This window comes from Gossypium arboreum, chromosome 3 (genome assembly GCF_025698485.1).
Source record: "Gossypium arboreum isolate Shixiya-1 chromosome 3, ASM2569848v2, whole genome shotgun sequence".
Classification (NCBI taxonomy): Eukaryota; Viridiplantae; Streptophyta; class Magnoliopsida; order Malvales; family Malvaceae; genus Gossypium; species Gossypium arboreum.
This window is the reverse complement of record NC_069072.1, coordinates 101,602,939-101,620,743: the sequence shown is the minus strand read 5'-3', so window position 1 is coordinate 101,620,743 and position 17,805 is coordinate 101,602,939. Positions and strand designations below refer to the sequence as shown.

The window sequence follows — 17,805 nt, the reverse complement described above, 5'->3', positions numbered from 1 at the left end:
GTTCTTGGACCAGAATTCGTAGCTGATACTGAGGATAAGGTCAGAATAAGTAGGGATCGTTAAAAAAAGCATCTGATAGGAAAAAGTCGTTTGAAGATTTGAAGCGTAAGGAGATTGAGTACTCGGTAGGTGATATGGTCTTCTTAAAGGTTTCTCCTTGGAAGAAGGTATTACGGTTTGGTAAGAAGGGCAAGTTGAGTCCGTGGCTCATTAGGCCTTATCGGATTTTGAAGCGAGTAGGCCCAGTAGCTTATCAATTGGAATTGCCTCCAGCGTTAGATAGGATTCACGATGTTTCTCACATCTCCATGTTAAGGCGTTATCGTTCTAACCCTGCTCATATCGTGCTGGTTGCAGATATTGAAGTTCAGACTGATTTGACCTTTGAGGAGGAGCCTTGCAAATATTGGCTCCAGATGTTAAGGTTCTCAGAAGGAAATATGTCCCATTAGTGAAAGTGCTTTGATGTAATCATGGCAGAGAGGAAGCTACTTGGGAGCTGGAAGAGGCGATGCAACAGCAATACCCTCATCTGTTTGGATCAGGTAAATTTCGAGGATGAAATTTCTTTAAGGAGGGTAGAGTTGAACGCCCCAATTTTCGGGAATTCTGTCTATGTTGGTAAATTTAAAAATTCTGTGTTCTGTCTGCGTGGGTGTAGGTTTAATTATGTTAGTGGGCCTTTAGAAGGCCCAAGCGTAAGTTAAAACTCGGTAATTTTAGTTAATTCTAGTTCCATAAGAAAAAGCGGTTCTGGTTAACTGGGCTTTTAAGTATTAACTGGGTAAATTAAAGCTCAAGGAAGCCTGTGGTAAGTTGGCATGTGAAGCCACTTGGGGGGCTTTAGAGGTGGCGTGTAGATGACCAAGGAGAGCTAAGGTTCGAGTCACAAGGTAAGCAAATTAGTGATATTAATTTTTATGTACAGAAAAGGTAAGCAGTGGAACTAAAGTGAAAGTCTGTCAGGAGAGGATTTAGGAGTTGATAAGGGAGAGGATTTAGGAGCTGATAAGGGAGAGGATTTAGGAGCTGATTAGGGAGAATAGTGTTGGCCGAATGGTGGACTTTTGAGGAGCAAGAATTGGCCGGCCAAGGGGTGCCTTAGGGGGGCAATTTCGGCTAGGTTAAGTGCCGGTATAAGTTCGGCATTAGGGGTAAGTTGTGCCATTTTTCTGACCATCCTTCCTCCTCTTCTCTTCTTTTCTTTTTCTCTCCGTCTACTTTCTCCTCTTCTTTTCTCCATAGCCGAATCCTTCTACCACTCTACCCTACACAACTTTCTTACCATTGTTTTAAGCCTATAGTCGATTGCCTCAAAAAGCCGAAATCCCGAAGGCCTGATTTCTTTTGTGCCATTTTCTTCTAGGCAAAACCCTCTTATTTTATCTCATTTTCTTGACCGATTCTCTTGTCCTCTGAACCCCAAGTTTCTATCGACAAAGCCATTACAAAACCTCAACTTTTCTTCACTGTTATAAAAAGCCAAAAACGCATAGCCATAGGGTCATAGCCGAATTTTAAGATCACTAAAGGCTCGAATTTTGTTATCATTTGAAGGGTAGATCTGCATCAGAATCGAGTAGGAGTTAATTGGAATCATTGACTGAAGGAACTGGTGGAATGTTTTTTAACTTAATCCTTAGTTCGGGTTTTAGAAAAGCCGAAACCCCTAAAGGTTAGGGGGCTGTCGATTTGGGCATGTAGCTCTAAGGGATGTTATAACTATTTTATTTTGATAATATTGGGATCAAAATGCTGCTGATTGAAGGCTTGGAAAGCGGAACGACTGGATCTAGACATAATCGCTAACTTCGGCAAAGGTAGGATCGCTAGTGCCTAAGGTGCTTTTGGCTGAATGTGGTAAGGGGTTATTACGTAGTTCGTTTTCGATAAGTTAGATTAACGTGTTAGTAGTCCAATTGTAGGCAGTACGTGTGTAGATCTCGTCAGGATATCGTCACAAACAGGTGTGTAACTGACACCCTCTTATAGACTAGATCGACAAAAGCCGAAATGCCGAAATGCCGAAAAGTTGGTATTTTGAGAACACGCGAGTGTGTGAATGCTCGTGAGATTAATAGTTTGATGTATGTGGTAGATTAAAGTGATAAGACTGTAGAGTGCACGATTTTGTGCATTTTGATGTTTTTGGGATTAATGGGCCAAAGTCAGGGTAGTGGACCAACGGGCCCAATTCGGTAAGAAAACGTGGTAAGTGTTTCTGGTCTTACGTAAATATGCATGAAAACCCTAAGAATAGTTAAATTACTTGAATACCCCTATGTATGGAAATTTCTGATATACCCCTAGGTGCAAAATTACCATTATACCCCTAAGGTTACTTTTGACTGAAAAGCATGATGATTCAATTCTGTATGATTTATGCCATGATTGTATATCTGTTGCATGGGAGCGTCCTGGTGGCTATGCCACAATTATCTGATCTAGTGGCTCTGCCACATATATCTGTTCTGGTGGCTCTGCCACGATTATCTGTTCTGGTGACTCTGTCACATCATCTGTTCTGGTAACCATGCTGCATATTTCTGTGGCGTGTAGCGGTTGGGTGGGTCGAGTAGTCTCCCCACATGGTGAAAGGTTGGTATGGGGGTGCATGTGGTTGGATATGGCTTGGGTACTGCATAAACTTGTGATATCTGTTCTGTTCTGTTACGGGCCTATGGGCTTTATTCAATTACATTCGGGCTAAGGCCAACTTATTCATTTACGTGGTTTGAGTGATATAGGCTATGGTTGGGTTTATTTACACACTGAGTTTCCCCAAACTCACCCCTTTATTTTTCATCCACGCAGGTAATCCCCAACCATAGTGGGCTTGGAGCTTTGAGGGATTCGGAGTGGCCACATGTTCTGCAAGTTGATTTTCTTCTGGTGAACTGGACATCCGTTTTATTTACGTTTAAGGTTTTGGTTCTTTAATTGTAATAAGGCCGCTTAATTATTTTTATGGTTTTAATATGTTTTATTAAGATAGTTATTACTTATACGTAACTGTTGAAATTGAATAGCTTTTAGGGCGCGTTTTCAAAAACAGTAATTGATTTCAAAAATACACGACAACAAGTAAAGCTTCCGCAATGAAAATATTTTCCAAAATTAATCACTTTTCCTAAATAAAAAAAAAGACTTAATCAAATTGGTTTCCTGGAAATATACATGACATTAAGGTGTGGCAATGGCAATGTGCATGTCTAAGATTGGATCCGAAGGAGCTTGGTATAGCGGTCAGATGGACTCACCTCCTCCTTCCTGGTTTCCTACACGGTGCTCGACTTCCATTCACTTTAACTGCATTGAAATTATCTTTTAAAACACTAAGTAAGTTTTTCTAGAACAACAACCTGAAATGTTTTGAATGCTTCGATGTGGCATGTCAGATCTGGCCATAATGGTTGGGCCGGGTTTGTGGTGTTACAAGATCTTTGAAGAACTCGGATGAGTTTTTTCCCAACTTTGAAAATCTTTTCTAGGGAATTTTGAGAGAATTTGGAGAAAATAAAAGTGGGCATTTAATCTTTGATATGTGGACTTCAAAAATGAAAAAGAAAAATGAGAGAAAACGCTTAGAAATCGGATGAAAATTATTTTTGAAGTGAGGAGCCTGCAGTGTTTTTGAACTATAACCCCTACTTGATTTCCAGATATTGAGGAAATTGCTATCATGCCAATCCCACAATTCCCTCATTTTATTGTATAATCATTTCCCTCCAAAATTCTAAAAATATGGATAATTTTCCATAGAACCACTCAAATATTTCCCTTGTTTTGTAAAATTGTCATATGCAATTAATATTTTAAATTCTCACAATTAAACCCTCATTCTAATTTTTTTAATTCTAATTTGAACAAAAAATTATTTTACCCAAAAATTATTTAAAACTATAAAATTAATTTTTCTATAAATATTTTTATTATCCGGAATATTTTTCTCGATTTTTTAATTGAAATTAAGCTAACTAAACTATGAGAAAAATTACAAATAACCATGATGAACTCTTAATTTTTCACTCGAAACCTGGTAAACTTACCCGAAACTACTAGACCTATTTTTAGGGTCTTACAACTCTTCCCCTCTTAAAAGAAATTGTAACACCCCAAACCCAGCCCAGACGTTATGGCTGAATCTGATGTGCCACATTAAAGTTAAAAACCCATATTTTGTTCTAGTGCTTTAAAAACCTACTTTTGTTAAGCTAACAAAGTGAATGGGAGTTGGGCACCAGGTAGGAATCTTAGACATGCCCACAACCATTGCCACACTTGGTTAAATCGAGTTGTAATTTATTTAAGTTGAAATCTTTGATAAATCGGATAATGGTGGTGTGGTGTTATTTTGAAAACAATTATCATTTTGAAAACACGTCCTAAGTCTAGCCCATTTATTAACAAATGATTAAAGTTATTAAAATAAAATAATCCCGAAAAAATAATTAAAATGGCCTTATTACAACCCAAAACCAAACAATAATATTAATAAGATAAAACTTATAAAGAAATAAATCACTACTTATTGCAATTAAAAGAAATGAAAATGAGTGTGGCCATCTCCGAGTCCCTCGCAGCTCCAAACCATCTAAGCTTAGGGATTACCTGCACAGTTAGAAATGGGGTGAGTTTACGAAAACTCAGTGTGTAATCCCAATAACAAACAAACAGTGAAAACACAGTATCAATACAATCTGGGCCAAAGCCCTATTTAGTCTTGACATATACTGGGCCGAAGCCTTTACTGTAAACGGTATGGCCCTTAGGCCCATTTCAATATCACATGTGATGTCAATGGATGTATGCAAGCCCATTTCAATATAACATGAAATACCAATGAATGTATGCAAGTCCATTTGGGGAGACTACTCAACCCACCATCTGCTACTCTCCACCCGTACCAACCAACACACCATGTGGGGAATAACTCAACCCACCCAACCAACACACCACTGGCAGCATAGCTGCTTTATCATATATTTGGAGGCTTAGCCTCTTTAATAACTGGGGCAAAGCCCTTTTCGGTAAACTGGGGCAAAGCCCTTTTCAATAAACTGGGGCATAAGCCCTTTTCGGTAAACTGGGGCACAAGCCCTTTTGCACTTCCTCCATCCATATAAAAACCCAACCCAATGCAACATGTCATGTTTGCAGAATGTCATGCCCATATTTGAATTAAACAATCACAGTCAAGTCATTCATATCACCAACATATATTCACAATCAAATCCACAACCACACAAATTAAGTCGGTCACTTGCCCACAAGGGCAAAACAGGTCATTTTCACATTATAAGGGTATTTTCGTAATTTTACCAAATATCAGGGTTTTCCATGTTCATTACAATTATCAATATTTTCCAAGTGTTTAAACAATGATCTTTAACCCACTTTATCAAATTCGGGCTTTTGGGCCCAAAACCCCTAATGGGCCCTACGAATGCTGATTTAGCCTACTTAACCCAAATTTTACAACAATACTAACTGTGTTAACATGCAACTTTTCCAAATTCCATTTTCTATCAATTCTACCCAAATGGGTCCGAAAGCCCATTGGGCCCAATTTCAGCCCATTGAGGCCCAACTTACCATCGTGCACAAAATTGAGTTCTTACCTGTTCCATCAATCCAAACACCGATCTTATTGTATTTATCGCATCTATACCCACACGCAACATTACAAGTTTCCGAAATGCCAGTGTCTTAGCATTTCTGCTTCTCAGTAGATATTAATCTAAGCTACTACGAGGGTTAGTACACACCTGTTACGGGTTAAAGTTGAAAAGTTTCCAAAATCAATCGCCTACAATAACCACCACCTGTCACTCAAACTTAACTAATCCAATATCAATATATTTAAATCCTAAGCACATCAGTCATACGGAACTTAAGGGCATATTCGTCATTTTACCATACAGGGGTATTACGGTCACTTTACCCTACAGGGGTTTACGGTCACTTTACCTTACAGGGGCTTTACGGTCTTTTTACCTAATAGGGGTATTTTAGTCATTTCATCCTACAAGGGTGTTTTGGTAAATCTACAAACCAAGGGTATTTCAGTAATTTTGTAAACCAATGGTATTTCTATAATTTTAGAAAGTCAAGGGTATTTACGTAACTTTGTAAATCGAGGGTATTTTGGTAATTTTACAAATTGAGGGTATTTCGGTAATTTCACAAACCAATTGGTATTTTGGTAATTTTACAAACTAGGGGTATTTTGGTAATTTTGTAAACCAAGGGTATTTTAGTAATTTTGTAAATTGAGGGTAAAACGGTAATTCTGTAAATCGAGGGTAAAATGGTAATTCTGTAAATTGAGGGTAAAATGGTAATTCTATAAATCGAGGATAAAACGGTAATTCTATAAATCGAGGGTACTTTGGTAATTTTACAATTTGAGGGCATTTCAATAATTTGGTAAACTAAAGTATTCTGAACAGGGATAACAATACGAATGGGCCTAAAGCCTATTCTCGGCCCAAATAGGCCCACACGCTCGTGTGGCCCTTTTAGCCCCAATCTAGCCACAAATATGAGATTCACCTAGCCTAGTCCAATATTTACTACACAATCAAACAAACTTATCCAATTGGGCCCGTAGGCCCATTAGGCCCACATGACCCCTTTCCGCCCATCGCGGCCCGAAGTAGCCATCCTACAGCTAGAGTAGCGAGAAAATACACACCTGATAAGAGACTGGAGTTAATCCACGCTCCAAGCACTCTTAGCCGACGCCCAACCCAAACGAGCACGCCATACAGCGAAAGGGATCAACCAAGAAAGGTACCTTTACTCTCCTCATGGTTCCCTTTATTTAAAGCTAGCTTCACATCCACTCTTATGTTAGCTTCCCGATGTGGGATCCCTCCAACATCAGAGTTTAAATTCAACACCAACTCTTGCCGCCCCCCTGTTAGCAAAATAAATGCTCCTTGCTTGCCATGGGGATTCGAACCCATGCCTCCCCTCAGATGTTCCACACGCTACTTGCCACTAAGCCACAAGGCTTTTTGTGTTATATTTTATCCCCAATTAATTATAAGGTCTAAAGGCCAAAGTCCAGGTTCCCTTAAAAAAAACCAAAATAAATTGCAAGAGCCAAGGCTTGAACCCAGGCTCCCATACAACCTTAATGACGCCACAACCACTAGACTACAAGCTTCCTTGTGTCATTTATTTACCCAATTTAAAAGGCCCTCATCTAAGCATCCAGGTTTTTTTCACTTAATACCAAAATTTTTGCTAAAGCCCAAGTTTGAACCCAAGACTTCTCCAACACTTCTCAAAGCCATTAACCACTAAAGCAAACATTTAATTGTTTCATTTCATTGCACAATTAAATACCTATATACAACCTCCTTACGGACCCCCACTCAAGCCCAATACTTCTAGGCCCAAATTTGGGGTGTTACAGAAATGTCGCCCCCAAATTTTACCTAAATTGAACAAATACGGATACTAACACCTCCTGCCATCTTCCGAATCCCAAGTGGCTTCCTCAGTCTTGTGGTTATGCCACAAAAATTTCACCAGTGGAACCGTCTTACTATGCAGCACTTTGACCTCACGGTCTAAGATTGCAACCGGTTCTTCCTCATACGAAAGGTAAGATCGAACTTCAATCCCCTCAACAGGAACAACATGGGAATGATTTGAGCTATACCTCCAAAGCATTGAAACATAAAAGACATCGTGAATACGCTCAAGCTTAAGCAGCAATAGAAGACGATAAGCAACCAGTCCAATCCGCTCAATCTCCTTGTAAGGGCCAATGAACCTCAAACTAAGCTTACCTTTTTGCCCGAACCTCGAAATCTTCTTCCAAGGTGAGACCTTGAGAAACACCTTATCTCCTGATACTCGATATCTCGACGTCTCAAGTCAGCATAAGATTTTTGCCTACCTGAAGTAGCCTTCAATTGCTCACAGATAAGATTCACCTTCTCCTTAATCTCACTGACCAAATCTGGACCCAAATCCCTATTCTTCTCCATGTTAGACCAACAATGGAGTCTTACACTTCCTATAACAATCCGGTTTAGACCCTAGTCAGAATAGTGGTTTCGAGACTACAAATCTAAGTAAAAAAATATTTTAATATTATTTTCGTGCTTATGATATTTGACTTAGCATGTGTGAAAGTTTCGTATGAAAATTTAATCATTTGTGTGCTCAATTTGATAAAAGGACCTAATCGCGTAAGAGGTAAAAATGACTTTCTAATTGTTAAAGTGCCTATTTAATATGTCTTTGTAAATGAAAGGTCCTTATGTTGATATTTGACCATTATAAGATTGAGTGGACATTAATGACCTTTTATATTAATGGTTTAAATGCTAATTAAATAAGGGTAAAATGGTAAATGGATTATTTATGTATTATTAATAAAACCAAAATCAAAATTTTGTGTTATAATCATCCATATAGTCGAATGTTGAGAGAAACAGAAGAGAAAAATATGGTTTTTGGGAGGTAGTCCAGGCAAATCATCTGAAAATACATCTGGATATTCACATACTATTGGTACTGACTCAATTTTCAACTCAGACTCCTTTGTATTCAACACAAAGGCAAGATACGCTTCATAACCTTTTCTCATATATCTCTGAGCAGTTATAGAAGAAATTACTACAGGCAAGCTATCTGATTCATCTGATTCTACCCAAAGGATATCACCACTTTCACATTTCAACTCAATAATTTTCTTTCCACAGTCTACCACTACATCATTCATGGTCAACCAATCCATACCAAGTATTATATCAAATTTATCAAACGACAAAAGCATGAGATTAGCCATAAAACAATGACCTATAATCATTACAGGACAATTCTTACATACTTGGTCAACTATCACATGCTTGCCTAGAGGGTTTGACACATTTACCACTAATTTTGTAGACTTGATGGGCATATTCATACTAGACCCCAGTTTTACACATACTTACGAATGGGTACATCCCGGATCAATCAAACCAACAATAAAACTATCATAGAGAAAAAGTACACGTAACCAAATCAGGGGATGATGCCACTTCGCGAGCGCAAATGGCGTAAGTCCTCGCAGGTGCTCTTCCCTCAGGTCTCCCAGCTGGTTCTCTAGGTGCACCCTTGCTACTCGTTTCATTTCCCAGATTCTCCTGTGGTCTTCCTCTAGAAGTAGTATTTCTCGATCTCTGAAATTTTTCCTTTTCAACCATTTCAGGACAATCTTTGATAAAATGGTCATATGAACCGTACATAAAACATGCCCGGCTATTCATCCACCATTAACTGGGGTGACGTCTGCCACAATGTTGGCACTCAGATCTATTAGGTTGAGCGTTACCCACACTAGCTATCGAGGTAGTCATATTAAACTCTTTCGTTTTCTTAGTTGAGGACTGAAATGATTTAGCCATCTATCTCTTCATCGAATCTAGAAACTCTAATTCTGCTTTCTCTTCTCTTTAGCCAATTCCTCGGCTTTACAGGCTCTCTCGACGAGCACAACAAATTCTCTCAGTTCAAGTACACCCACCAACAACTGGATGTCTTTGTTTAATCCATCTTCAAATCTTTTGCACATGATGGCCTCAGTCGAACACACTCTCAAGTGTATTTGCTCAATCTCACAAATTCACGCTCATATTCTATTACTATCATTCAGCCCCGCTTTAACTCGAGGAATTCCTTTCTTTTTTGATCAATAAATATTTAGCTAATGTACATCTTATGGAAATCATCTTGGAAGAACTCCGAGTTAACTCTCTCCCTTGGTACCACCGACACAAGGGTGTTTCACCACTGGTAGGCCAAGTCTCTCAGGAGGGACACAACACATTTCACGCATTCCTTAAAAGTCCATGATAACTCATCAAACACCCAAATGGTATTCTCGAGCCAGAACTCTACCCTCTCAGGGTCATCATCTTTACTAGCCTGGAACTCTTTGGTTCCTTATTTCCGAATCTTATCCATTGGAGGTGTATCCAGTCTCACAAATTCCATACCTCGGGGTGCTATAGGGATAAGTTGAGGGATAGGTGGGGAGGATAAGTCGAATGAACTCCGTATACTAGGCATCCATCCTTCTCCTTTACTAAAAGTTTCGGGTCTACTCTCAGCTGGCACTGCCCTTTCAGCGGGAACAGGCACATTACTTTTTACATCATCCGCCACTACTCTGCTGGCATCCATCGACTATATGAAAACACATTTTAAAATCATCACGAGTCGCCACACTATCTTAATGTATGTATGGCATGTATAGCTAGACTTGTACACATGCTACGTTAGTCCAAGAATTGACTAAATCGTAGCTCTGATACCACTAAATGTAATACCTCTTACCCATATCTGACTCTGGAACAGGGTTCGAGGCGTTACCGAGCTAAAACATTAACATTCACACAAAACTAGCCATAAAATTTTGTTCAAATTTTAAAACTTTTCAGTTTTATGCAAATTGTCCCTTGTAAGGGGCCTACGAGGCCCAAAACATACATCGAAGGTGGTCCAGGACTAAACTAAGGACTTTGGAAGATTTTAGGATAACTTAGAAAAATTTCCTACTTTGGGGAGTCACACGCCCGTGTGGCTTGGGACACGCCCATGTCCTCAGCCCGTGTAACTCTCTGACTATAACGTCATCATATAATTAGGGTCACATGGCCAAGTCAGACGCCCGTGTGCTTCGGCGTGTGGTAGATTAAATTCTAAAAATTAAGTGCAGACTTCACACGGCTTGGGCACACGCTAATGTTCTAAAGCCGTGCCTGCTACACGACTGAGACACACGGCCGTGTCTCTGCTCCTGTGTTTACTACTAGGCATTCTATTTGCATTACTTAGGGTGTAGGGGACACACAATCTAACCACATTCCCATAGGGCATACCTTGTGTCACACACTGCCTAGACACATGCCCGTGTGTCTACCCGTGTGGACAAATTTAGGCTATTTTCCAAGCCTTTTGTCTCCCTTAAATGCTCATTTTCTTATTCAACTAAATGGCATGCAACCTAGTATATTTGGTCACTTGAAAACTCATAAAACATGATTATTCCATGCCTTTATAATGACAACATGACACTTATCCAAAATATCATACTTTCATATGGCATTCCACACTAATTTCATATTCATTCATTAGGCTAACCCTACTTTAAAATTACCTAATCATACCATAAATTTGGCATACTTATTAACCAGGATTCATTCACCTAGCACATGTGCCATTTATCACACACTCATCCATAAACAAATACATCAAACATAAAACATTGCATGCATGTATAATTGATTAGGGTTACAACCCAGATGATCAATTGAACCATACCACATGTCCATATACAAAATGAATCAAATATTTCCATAAGCCAACACATTTGACTATATCAATATGACATATAACAAAAAGTCCAAGTCCCTGTACATGCCATACTCAAAATATTGAGACTAACTATACCCTAAATGTCCAGTTGATAGTGTGATCGGGCCTCCGACATCCTTTGATCCCTGAGTTGGCTTGGTGATACTATAAGAAAGTAAGAAAGGATGGGGAGTAAGCATAAAGCTTAATAAGTTCACATGCAAATAAATAGCAACATGATCATATATATATATATATATACAATTATGACATAACCTAGATTTACTTAAGTGTTATCATGAATTCATAGATATAACTCAAATTTGTAAACATAACTTATGCGTTTTCAATCTTACCAAACATTCATCACATATCGAGCTCATTCAGATGAGTTTATCATACATACTTGTACCAACTCAAATCACACTATCATATTCTTTCTTCATTGCTTTACTTGTCGATTAACTCACAAGTTTACCCATTGAACACTCGGAATATTGTTGGATACGCAGAAGACTTGCACATAGTGCACCAAATGTAGCCACATGCTACCTCATATCACAATCACATATTTCTCGCTTATGAGCTACTCACAGGCCTGCTCACACAAGCTAACAGTTAAGACGTAACTACTCGGGCTGCTCACACAAGTGACATTGTACACTGCAACACATGCCGGCTACCCGACCACAGGTAGAAGACGTCTGAGACCAGCACCCAGACTCACATATCACATATACACACATATTCATGAGCTCATATCCACATAGTTCCTAGTGACATGTCACATTGTATCCTAAACTATTCCTAAGGTTCAAACGGTATTTTCTTAACATCTCATGTTTGTCGAATTCATTCACAATCTTGTGCTCATAGGTTACAACATCATTCATATACTTGACGTAATAAGTAATCATATAAACTCATACATTAAAAAAATATTAAAAACATGATATATCATTATATTATTTACACATGAACTTACCTCGATACGAAATATGGATAATTTATACGATTTAGTCCAAAATCTTGTTCTTTCTCCAGTCTAGGTCTAGACTCCGTTTTTCTTGATCTATAATAGCAAATAAAACTCATTTAATCATCACATTGTTCAAAGTAATCCATAAATTACAATCTGGTAAAATTACAATTTTGCCCCCAAAGTTTCACATAATTATAACTTTGTCCTTAGGCTCGTAAAACGAAATGTGTTCATTTTTTTTGATACCCAAGCCTAACCGAACTTATAACACACTCATATCAGCCTACATTTTCTTTCAAATTATATTTTAAACCACTTATTTTACAACTTTTACAAAAAGGTCCTTTTTAGGTGTTTTCATGAAAAATCACCTAGTAGAAAATGTTTATCACACACTATGCTCTCATATTCCTCCACTAATCATCAAAATACATGCATGTCACATATGGGTAAAGTTTCATACATAAATCTTACTTCAAAATAAGGCTGGAAATAGGTAAATCAAGCTATGTGGACTTCAAAAATGTAAAGAACATTAAAAATAGGGCTCGGGAGCACTTACAATCAAGCTTGAAAGTTAAACAAAACCCTAGCTATGGTGTCTTGAGAGTTTCAGCCAAGCATGAAGAATATGAGCATATTTTTACTTTGATTTTTCCCTTTTTATTCTTTTAATTACCAAATGACCAAAATGCCCTTAGGGTCTTTCTTTAAAAATTTTCCCACACATGTCCATTTTTGTCCAAACTTTTAGAAATTGGTTAAATTGATAATTAGGACCTTTTAATTTATAATCTAAAGCGATTTCATGCTAAAAGCTTCTAGAACACAAGTTTTGCATCCTATCCAATTTGGTCCCTAAAGTTCAATTGGGCATTTTATGCGTAGAATTTCTTCATGAAACTTGCACACAAGCATGCAATCACATCATAGACCTCATGAGAATCATAAAATAATTATTTCTATTTCAAATTTGTGGTCTCAAAACCACTATTCTGACTAAGCCCTAATTCGAGATGTTACACAATGTATTTTGCTTGGTTTTGGTTGTGGATATAAATGAGTTTTGGTACGAATTATGTGGTGCAATATTATCTATGTGAAGTGTTTTGGATGGCCAAGAGAGTTGGTCAGTTTGGTAAGTTTTTGGAATGTGCCTAGCATGAAATTTGGTAAGGTTTTGGCAAGAGATTTGATTATATGATTAATGATTATGAAATCATATGTTTTGGTATGATTTTGACTTATGGGATGACATGTTTTGGTACGTGTTACAAGAATGAATTTTTTTCAATGATATGGCATGAATGATGAATGTTTCGTGATTGAAATTGGTTGGAAATATGTTGTAAATGTTCTTGGTTTGATGCTTGTAGCTTTGACCCAAATTGGGTGGCAAATGTGGCAAAACGAGCTCAGAGTGATTTAGATTTTGATTCAGAATTCTAAGTTGATAAAGATGATTGTTTGAGATTTAGAGATTAGATTTGTGTTCCAAGAAATCTAGAGTTTATTTATATGATTTTGAACGAAGCTCACAATAGTCATTTATCTATTCATCCAGGTAGTACGAAAATGTATAATGATCTGAAACAACATTACTGGTGGTCTAGAATGAAAAGAGATATTTCTAGCTTTATTTCTAAATGTTTAATTTGTTAGCAAGTTAAAGCTGACCATCAGGTTCCGTCTGGGTTGATACAACTGATTATGATTCTCGAATGGAAATGGGATAGAGTGATAATGGACTTTGTTTCGGGTTTGCCTTTATCTCCGAGAAAGAAAGATACAATTTGGGTTGTAGTTGATCAATTGATGAAATCAGCCCATTTTATTGTGACACGATTCAATTACTCACTTGATAAGTTAGCTAAGTTATATATTTCTGATATTGTGAGAATACATGGTGGGCCATCATCTATTGTGTCAGATAGAGATCCAAGGTTCACATCGCAATTTTGGAAAAAATTGAAAGATGATTTGGGTACGAAATTGCACTTCAGTACTGCATTTCGCCAGCAAATGGATGGTCAATCCAAGCGGATTATTCAAATACTCGAGGAAATATTGAGATGTTGTATTCTTGAGTTTGAAGGTTGGTGGGAACAATATTTACCTTTGATTGAATTCGCTTACAATAATAATTTTCAATCGAGTATTAAAATGGCACCGTACGAAGCCTTATATGGCCGCAAATGTCATACACCTCTGTATTGGACTGAGTTCAGCAAGAATAAGTTGATTTGATAAAAGAAACAGAATAGAAAGTAAAAGTAATTCGAAATAGTTTGAAAGCAGCTTTCGATCGTCAAAAATCATATACGGATTTTAAAAGAAAAGATATTGAATTTGAGGTCGGTGACAAATTATTTTTGAAAGTATCTCTTTGGAAGAAAGTACTTCAGTTCGGTAGAAAAGGTAAATTGAGTCTGAGGTTTATCGGGCCGTATGAAATTATCAAGCGTATTAGACTAGTTGCATATAAATTGTTGTTGCCACCAGAGCTAGAAAAGATTCACAATGTATTTCACGTATCGATGCTTCGATGATACAAATCTGATCTTTCGTATGTAATTGCCCCGTTTGAGATTGAGATTCATTATGATATGATCTACAATGAAAAACTAATTCGTATCTTAGCTTGTGAGGTTAAATAATTGTGAAATAAGAAAATTATGTTAGTTAAAGTGATATGGCATTAACACAGTGTTGAAGAGGCTACGTGGGAGCCCGAAGATGCTATGAGACAACAATATCTGAACATATTTGATGGTAATTGATAAACCGCAATTTATACATATTTTTATCCCATGCTTAGCACATTTATGGATGATTTCTCCTTAGATTAGGTGAATTTGATGCTCCTAATCCTTTAATTTCATGTTTTATACTTAGGTGAGCATAGAAAAGTAAAAAGAGCGAGAAATGAGCTGAAAATGGAGAAAATGGACCAACATGTGAAATCAACACGGCCTGGACTTTTGTACACGGGCAAACCACATGCCCGTGTCTTTTAGAAGAATCAAGCACGACTTACATGGGTAGACAACACGCCCGTGTCTATTTAACAGCCTTAAACACGGATTGAAGAAATCAAACATGGACGTGTCACACAGGCGTGTCCCTATGAAGCCCAAGTTTAGTCCTATTCGGAAAAGGCCACTCTTGAGGGCTTTTAGACATTCTAAAGCCTATTTAAACGCACTAGAGGAGGATTAGAGGACACACGCGGAGTAAGAGGCAAGGAATTACTCGAAGAAAGCCGATAGATCCATCTCAGAAGCCAGATTCACCTTCAAGACTGAAGATCTCCCTTCAATTCCCCTCAAAAGTTCTTGGGTTTTCTTTATGTTTTGTTATCATTATTCTTTTGAGATGTTTTCTTTCATAAATATGAACTAAAACCCCTAAATACCTAAAAGGAATGAAACCTAATACGGATCTTGTTATTATTATCTGAATTGTATTATAAATATTTAACTTGTTCTTAATTATGTGTTCTTAATTCTTGCTTTAATATTCCAGGATATTGACTCAAGTATTGATGTGCTGATTTAGAGGAGAAAAAGTCCCTGTCTAAGAGTAGACCTAGCATAATTGAGAAGAGATGATTGCACGCCTAGAGATAGGGTGACAAGATTTTACTGGATTAGGGTGAAACCTAATAAGGGAATCCATAGATCGAGTTAATGCAACACTAGGGGGCTAATTAGAAAGAGATTTCAATTAATCAACCTAGCGTTAGACGTTGTTAGTCTCAAGAGAGATAATAATATAAATTAGGGATTTCTACAGATCAAGTCAAATGAATAAATCGTCTGATGCAGAGTCAAATAACAAGTGAAGCTTAGGTGGATTTTTCCTTAGGTATTGTCCAAATCATTCAGTTTTCCCAAAAGTTATTTCCCCAATTCACTTTCTGTGCATTCTTAGTTTAGCAATTAGTTTAGATAAAACAAACCCTTTATTTTTAGGCTAAAAAATAAAGAGAAAGTTAATACTAGAACTCTTGGTTCCTTTAGGTTCGACACTCCAGTCTTGCCATAAACTATACTACTGTTCGATAAGGTGCGCTTGCCTTTGTTGTGATAATAGTTAGTTTTCAAGAACGGTCAATTATAAATTTTTTTTTAAAACTTATTACTGTTCAAATCATCAAGATCATGTTTTTGGCGCCGTTGCCGGGGAACTAAGATATTAGGAACACTCAATTTTTATTACTTTAGCCATTTTACTTTTATTGCAATTTAAAATTTTATTTTCTTTTCTAATTTTTCGTTTATTCGCTTCTGGCAAGTTTTTATAGTGTATGACTAGAAGAAACCCATCGGGACCATTACTTTTTGATAGTGAGATCGATCACACAACTCGCAGAAACTGAAGAGAAATAAGGTGAAGCCTAAGATACACAGAGGAAGAGCAAGAAGACGATATCCACACCTCAACCGAGGAGATGGCTGAAAATCAGGAAAACTCGTTACCTCCTACGATTGTTGCTGATCTAGTAAATCAAAATCCTGCTCCACACACTATGTATGATTATACTAAATTGAATTTAACAGGAACTAAGTCAAGTATAGTTAGACCTGCTATTGCTGCAAATAATTTTGAACTGAAACGTAACACGATTGAAATGATACAGCAATTTGTTCAGTTTGATGGTTTGCAAGATGAGGATCCAAATAATCACTTGGCAAATTTTCTGGAGTTTTGTGACACTTTTAAAATCAATGGCATTTCTGATGATGCCATTCGCTATCGGTTATTCCCCTTTTCATTGAGGAACAAAGCCAAACGGTGGTTGAACTCATTACCATAAGGGTCAATCACTATTTGGTAACAAATGACCGGAAAGTTTTTACTTAAATATTTTTTGTCGGCTAAAATAGCTAAGTTAAGGAATGACATCTCTTCTTTTGTGCAGATGGATCTAGAAACACTCTACGATGCATGGGAGAGATACAAGGATCTGTTGAAAAGGTGCCCTCACCATGGATCACCACTCTGGCTACAAGTTCAAACTTTTCACAATGGCCTAAATCCTTCGACTAGACAGATGGTTGACGCAGCCGCTGGTGGGACTATCAATATAGCAAGTCATAAGGGCAAAGCCAACGAAAGCAGCCGGTGTATTTAATGCCAATTCGATCACCGTGCTCTCTAATCAGGTAAAACTTTTGAATAAAAAATTGATGGTTTACTTAGCTCTTCACAGGTACACCCAGTAATGCAATGCAATACAAATGGAGGTGGAACGAGCAATTCAGAATACCTACCTTATGGCCACAACATGGAACACGAGCAACTAAATTTAATGGGTAATAATCTTTGACCTCAAAATAATCATTATAATAACACTTACAATGCAGGTTGGAGGAACCACCTAAATTTCTCATGGGGAGGCCAAGGAAATCAGAGACCACAACATCCTCCAGGCTTCCAACAACAACTTTACCAGC

At 37.6% G+C, this 17,805-nt stretch overlaps 1 non-coding gene across 1 annotated transcript; it reads right to left on the bottom strand.

Moving 5' to 3' along the window:
- Positions 1 to 17,237: 17,237 nt before the first annotated feature.
- LOC128291052 (small nucleolar RNA R71) lies at positions 17,238 to 17,344 on the bottom strand. Its single transcript, XR_008280829.1, has one exon. It is a non-coding gene; the product is annotated as a small nucleolar RNA R71 (small nucleolar RNA).
- Between the last annotated feature and the right edge of the window lie 461 nt (positions 17,345 to 17,805).